Source organism: Ischnura elegans, chromosome X (assembly GCF_921293095.1).
Source record: "Ischnura elegans chromosome X, ioIscEleg1.1, whole genome shotgun sequence".
Taxonomy (NCBI): Eukaryota; Metazoa; Arthropoda; class Insecta; order Odonata; family Coenagrionidae; genus Ischnura; species Ischnura elegans.
The window spans coordinates 23,526,418-23,533,672 of record NC_060259.1 but is presented as its reverse complement, the minus strand read 5'-3'; positions in this window follow the sequence as shown (position 1 = coordinate 23,533,672).

Here is a 7,255-nt window from a genome sequence, read left to right as displayed (position 1 = left end):
CCTCTATCCTTGCTTTCTCCGCTGCGGTCATTGTCCATGCCTCACTTCCGTATAGGAGCATACTCCAGATGTAGGTTCTTATAAATTGTTTCTTTACATCCATATTTAAGTTTCCCGCTGTAAGCATGTCTCTCTTTTGGTGGAATGCTCTCTTCGCCTGGGCTATTCTGCTGATAATTTCTTTCTTGCTTCTCCCGTCACTAGTTATCTTGCTTCCCAAATAACAGAATTCATCCACTTCTATCAGTTTTTGCCTCCCTATTTTAATGTTGGTCTTGACTTCTTCTCTTCTGCTGCATACTAAGATCTTGGTTTTCTTCGTGCTTATTTTCAGTTGATATCTACTCATTACCCTACCCATATTAATCAGAATATTTTTCAAATCCTTCTCTGTTTCTGCTATAACGGCTATGTCATCGGCAAATCTTAGCATGCTTATTTTTTCTCCATGGATATTCACTCCCAATGCCTTTTCTTTGATTTCATTAATGGCTTTTTCAATGTAAACGTTGAAAATTACGGGTGACAATGTACAGCCTTGTCGCACTCCTTTCTTAATTCTTGCTTCTTCACAGCTGGGCCCTGATTTTATCACGGCTACTTGGTTTTTGTATAAACTGTGGATGATTCTTCTGTCATTATAAAGATCCCCAATTTCCTTTAGGATTCCAAGCATTTTGCTCCAATCCAATACAAATTAAATTTATAATTATATTAATTCATAAAATTATAACGTAAGATAAACATAAAAAGCGCGCTTTTTACTTTAAATTACTGCATTATTATTCCTTTTTCATAATATTATTTTTTGTCTTGCACGGACTTAACGATACAGTAATAGTTGAAATTGCGTTTTCAAACTATCGTAAGTATATTTTAATTTTTTTTCACGAACGCGGGGCCCCCCAAAGCGCGGGGCCCGGGGCATTCGCCCCGGTCGCCCCGCCCTAAGGCCGGCTCTGGCGTGCGGAAAGCGCTCTAGCACCAACCGATACCTTCACGCAAACTCTCATTATCATCCTGAACATGAATGCAGTGCGGAATACCATTATCAGCGTTGCTGCAGAATGAATGACGAGACCAACTTTTAGGTCGAATGGTTGAAGCCAAGGTTCTAAGAACCTTGGGTTGAAGCCTAGTAGTGAAAGCTGCTCGGGTTTTTCACCGGGTAATCTCCTCCATTGCTGCCGACGTTTCAGGGTATGAGTCATGGCATCCGAAAACCATGCAGGAGACTACCCTGTGGAGAATGGAGAACCCGAGCATCCTTCACTACCAGCATACGCCGGGAAAGCATTCGATATTTTTTCAATTAAACTATGCTGAAGCTACATTTAAAAAAATTGAAATTGTCTGAGTACCTACTGTGAAGGACACAGCATCATTCCAAGTGGAGTGTAGGGCATTCTTCCTCTCCTCAGGCCTGGGCAATATTGAAAATTCAATTTCGGAATATGATAACTTTTTATTGAATTCCTTATGATAATTGACATTGAAATTAAGCAATATCAGGTGATTGGGTAACCAACGTCATCTGTGGAGTCAAGAGTGGGGACTCAAACTTATTAATAACAGTGGTAAACTGGATACGCAACTTCTCAGAGATCGTAAACGACAAGTAGTTCTCGACGAAGTTGACTCTGATGTAGCAAAAGTTACATCAGGCGTTCCAGAAGGAAGCGTAATCGGCCCCCTTTTGTTCATTATATGCATCAATGATCTCTGCTCCCGCATTAGCAGTAAAATACGTTTATTTGCTGACGACGCTGTCATCTATCACGAAATTAGTGATCACTCTGACTACGAAATTCTATCATCGGACTTAAACAACGTTCATTTGTGGAGCCAAGAGTGGGGACTCGAACTTAATCTGAGCAAATGCACGACGGTACATGTTTTGCAGAGTTCGTCCCACTATAACCATGTTTAAGCTGTGGATGGTGTTAAAGAAAGGCAATAGACGAAGTGAAGTACCTGGGAGTTACGATAACCTCGAACCTCTCGTGGTGAACACATTTAAATGTTCGCATCATAGCCCTAAAGAGATTAGGATTCGTCAAATGTATTTAGGGAGGATTTTCGGATGAGAAAGTTAGAGAAAGGTGCTATATCGCGCTCGTCAGACTGCACCTTGAATATACAGCATGCATATGGGATCCGGTACAGAAAGACTTAATCCGTGAACTTTATACAATGAAAGGGAAGCTGCACGATTCGTCAAAAATTGCTGCGGGCGTATAGACAGCGTTATTCAGATCGTAAGCGAATTAGGCTGGTAGCCGCTGAAGACTGCTAGTAGGAGGCTGCGCGCTAGGCATAGAATACTTGGACAATTGAAAATAGATATTTTTGAGAGCCACTCGGAGAACATAATATCAGAACCCCACCATATTTCCAGGTCACACAGAAGCGATAAATTAAGAGAGATATTTAGCCGAACGGATAGACTTGGGAATTCGTTTTTCTCCCAAACCATGAAGGACTTCAATAAATGCTAATCGAAATTTCTCATTTCCTTTTTATGTTTAAACGACTGGTGTCCTAACATCTCCAGCCACACGCCTTTTAGTCGGCTTGCGGGGTAGTTTGTAGATGTAATAACGTGAAAACCATATATCAGATCCCAGGTATATTTAAATGTCGCGATATTTTCTGATATTCCGATGTATCGCCCAAGGCAAGATATGGTGCCTATTCTGTGACAAAAAATATATCGACGAAAACGTTCGCTTTGTTCAAACTCCATTAGCAGAACATAACCACTCTATTCCTCATGGAAAACCCATAAAGTCGGCAGGGACAGAACACGCAACCTGGGTAAACGCAGTTGGCGTCCAGAAAACAAAAGCGACGCAAAGGTGAAAACATCAAACAACGGCGGATCCGCGAGACGTTGGAGAGAGGAAAATGTGAAAAATTAAATAGGGTCATTGGCATCAAAATCAGCTACAAATTGGGTTCTGCTCTGAAGGGGGAAAAAATGACATCACCTTTAGCACTTTCAGCCCCTCTTCCTCCATAAACAAATAGGAATACCGTCCCTTCTCGGAAATTTATCTGATTCCCAAAGAGGTAGTGACCAGCAACGACCTTGAAACGTCAGGCAATATATCGAGTAAGTACCTGGGAGACACATGAACATAGAGTTTAGATTACTTTATTATATATACTACTTCATTCATTCACACGACGCACAGTGGGCTGAAATCGAAAAAAGCTGGCCAAAAATCACATCTTCCATAGTTTTATAATTAGCTCGATGATATTTTTCCTACTAATCTTGTTTAGGCTATAAAACATGAATATAATGACATTTTCCCGAAAAATCGATCCGGGGAGTTTTTTTTTAAGAATTCGGTGAGACAGAAAAAAAACAAAAATCGACTATTTGGACCGTTTTAGTAGAGAGGGAACATTTAATTGAATTTAATAGTTAGGAATAAAAAAATAACAGCAGTAAATAAAAACATCGGGCAGTGTTCCCATCATTAGTCGTACCTGAGATTTATTACTTGGAAAACATACCTTTTTATCGTTCCGAGATATTCTTCACTAGAGGTAGTTCGGTCTCAACGCTGAAAGTTCACGATATAGGGAAAATAAGCCCTGGTTATTCGCTTCCGTATCACATGCACTGAGATCCTTTCGCACTCAAGAAGGCAAACTGACTAATTTTCTCGGTAAAATTGTGAAAGAGAATATTTTTCAACCAATTGGAAAGAAGCCTTTGTGGAAAGCCCCGTACGAGCTACTTCGTGAAAACGTTTGCGCGGATATCGAAGGGAAGCGATCCTCAACTGTCCAAAAACCCCTTCATAGACTGAGGCAATAAAGCAATAAGCGGCATTTCTACAAAGGGACAGTTATGAACTGAATACAGAACTTCTATATACTGCATACATTTAGCATGCCATACCATCCGGAGCTGCTGCACACTACGCGCGGGGCAAAATATCGATTTTTATTTTGCTTGATGCTAACGGTCGTAGCTGATTTTTTTGGACGAACACTTTAAAACGTTTGATGTAATTCAACGTAAATATCCCGAGGTAACTCGGTCATCCCTTTTTATAATCATGCATGATCACAAAATTTCGACGAAAAACACAGTCTTCCAATTTGTATCATATCAGCGGTAAATATCGAATGAAAGCGAAGAAATTAAGCTATATAAAGTAGAATAAATGTGGCACTAGATAAATTATATCTTATCCACAATTCACTTGCTAAAAGATTCACTTTTCAACGTCCGTCGAGCACGGTATTCCCCGTTGACTACAGCAAGCTCCGAACTGTGCCGCACGTTCGAAAAATCGATCTTAATTTCGGCGTCGCAGGTGGTCGCAATTCTCCTTCTGGTATCATACTCTATATCGGTTGTGTTGTATATGTCTTTTAAAATCTCGAGGTAACTCGGTGAACTTATTTTTATAATCCAACACTGCAAAAAAATGCAGCGAAAAAGTGAGCTCCTCTGCTAATTATTCCCTTGGCCCTTGGCTGGGGTCGCTCCTCTTGCAGATGTTTAATGTAATGAATGGGACTTGGGGAAAACCCAGAGCGCCCTATTATAAAAGGCATGCACTAGAGGGGGTAGTCCTTTGCACGAATTATGAGATGTTTCCTGTCTCTGTTTCCGTGGATAGACCGAAAGACCCTAGGCGAAACTCGCTTCAAAGTTTCCAAAAAATTTCCTAGTCCTCAAAATTTGCTTGCTTTCATGTACCAATGTATTGAAATAAAAACATCGCTGTTATAACGGATGAGTTTTCTCTGTTTAGGATTTTATCGAAGGAGTGCATACATTATAGTACGAATGGACAAAAGTCTCCTTTTCCGCCCGAGATGATTCCCTCCGAGCGCAAGGAGTTGGCAAGGCAAGGCGAGAAGCTCCGCTCAGTGGCGCCTAAATATTTTTTAAGAACTTGTAACCCCCTTCAAAATTAAGATAATTAAATGATTTTTTCTCTAAAAATAATAACATCGTAGTTGTCTTCACATTTAACACACATTATATCACCTACGACGTAGGAAACGTCTTTTAGTGGCCGACTACTTTTTACCTCACACAAATCCAAATTTTCTTATCCTAAAGGGTGTTACATCGGTATGACTACTTTTTTCCTCAATTAATGTAAAATTGGTGAAAACCGTCAAAGTTATATTAGTGTGAAGAGCTTCGTGTAGAGGATTCAATTCAATATAATTAACAGTTTGACGACAATTGCGAGAAGAAAATTAAGTAAAAAAATACACGCATGTAACGTAAATTTATGGAATTTTTTTTATAGCCTTTGATATTATTATTATAGTATTCTACCGATTAAGGTAGGTTTCCATGGAGTACTAAAGAGGTGATCTGGGAGCCTCCCTTTCCTTCCAGCACTGCCTTCTTTAATTCACTGTAAGGCCTACTCTCTTTCAATCTATCTAAAAATCCTATTCTTTTCCTTCCCCTCCCTCGTTTCCCCAACATTCTACCCTCCAACACCATTTTCAACATCCCCTCACCGCTAAGCACTAACTCCATCCAAACCTTCTGTCTTCTGCGTATCTCATCTAAAAGCTTTCTCTCCTCGCCAACCATATCCAGCACTTCGTCGTTCCTTTTCCTCTCCGTCCATTTCACCCTCTCCATTCTTCTCCATACCCACATCTCGAATGCCTCCAATCTTCTCTCGTCTTCTTTCCTCAGAGTCCACGTTTCCGCACCGTAGAGAGCTACACTCCAAACCAAACTCTTCACTAACCATTTCTTTAAACTCTTACACAACGATCCTCTCAGAAGCTCCTTCCTGCTCATGAACGCCTCCTTCGCTAATGCTATTCTCTTCCTGATGTCCTTACTACTGTATCCGTTTTCCTCTAACGTACTGCCTAAATAGTTGAATTGCTCAACCTGCTCAAGTTTTTCACCACCCACCTTTATCTTGAGTCTCACATTCCTCGCTCGTGATGCTTTACAAAAACGCATTACCTTAGTTTTCTTGTGATTAATCCTCATCCCATCCCAGCCTTTGATATAATTTTATGTAAAAAATATTGACGCCAATGAATGCAGCGTCTTATTCTACATTGGAATACAGTGTTGAACAGTTCATAGCGCAATATTAATTTTTATATTACTATTGACAACACCGCGCTCCCGGCCTTGTGGAGAATAGACTACATGGGAAACGAATGTCCATAACACCACACTTTCAACTGAATGTGAAACGCTCTGCCAATTCAATTTTTGCTTTCGAGGTAAACGGTAATAATACATCTACATCTAAATAATACACTGCTTCCCACCCCTACGGTGTATGTCAGTGGTGATCAATCACCAGCATGCAACATGATCCGAAAAACTGGCAGCGAATTCCAAATATATTTCCAAAGAGGGAGAAATAGCTGGATTCTCTCACTTTGCCGTCATGATTTGCTAGTATTCTTTTGACAAACCCCGATTCACGATTAGCTTCACATCTTACTTTCCGAATATGTTTATTCCACGGTAGATCATTATTGAGTCTAACATCCACATATTATACGGACTCTACAATTTCTTATTGGGTACTCTGAATGAAAAAGCTACGTTTTGATGACTTATATTTTCTAGAAATTAATTACTACCATTTTTTTAGATTTAACACTAACTTCCAGGAATCGCACCATACTTGGATAGTATCATGGTCGTTAGCTAGTTCATACTTATCTTTGCTGCATCGAATTTCTACTAAAAACTACAGCGGCTACAGATTGTTTAAACATTTTCGTAAATTTACTACGTCTTATGCGATCTAATAGTACTCCGATGCCATTATATGAATCTTGATTGCTTTTCGCGACGTATTGTTATATTTAAATTCTATAGACTCAGAGCTATTCTCTAGCTTGATTTCCAATTTGACACAATTGACAAATTGTGTCAAATTGGAAATGACATTGACACAATGAATAATTTTATGATGCGCGGAGGTACTTACTGCACTGATGTGTCTACATTTTTGACTTTCTCATACTACTAAAAAGCAGAATTTCCAATTAAATTTTCTTTAGAGTGATGTATCATTCATCGTTTTAGCATTCACACAAGTCGACATATGAATTTGCAAGAGAATAGCGTCACATCATTTTGATGCCAACATGGAAGAGACAGCGCCCGCGCACTGGTCGAATATCGGAAGAAGCCAGTCAAAATTACACAATTGCTGTATTTGAGATGAAAACTTGAGTCTTCGCAAGTAAAGTCATATATGATTACACGTTACGA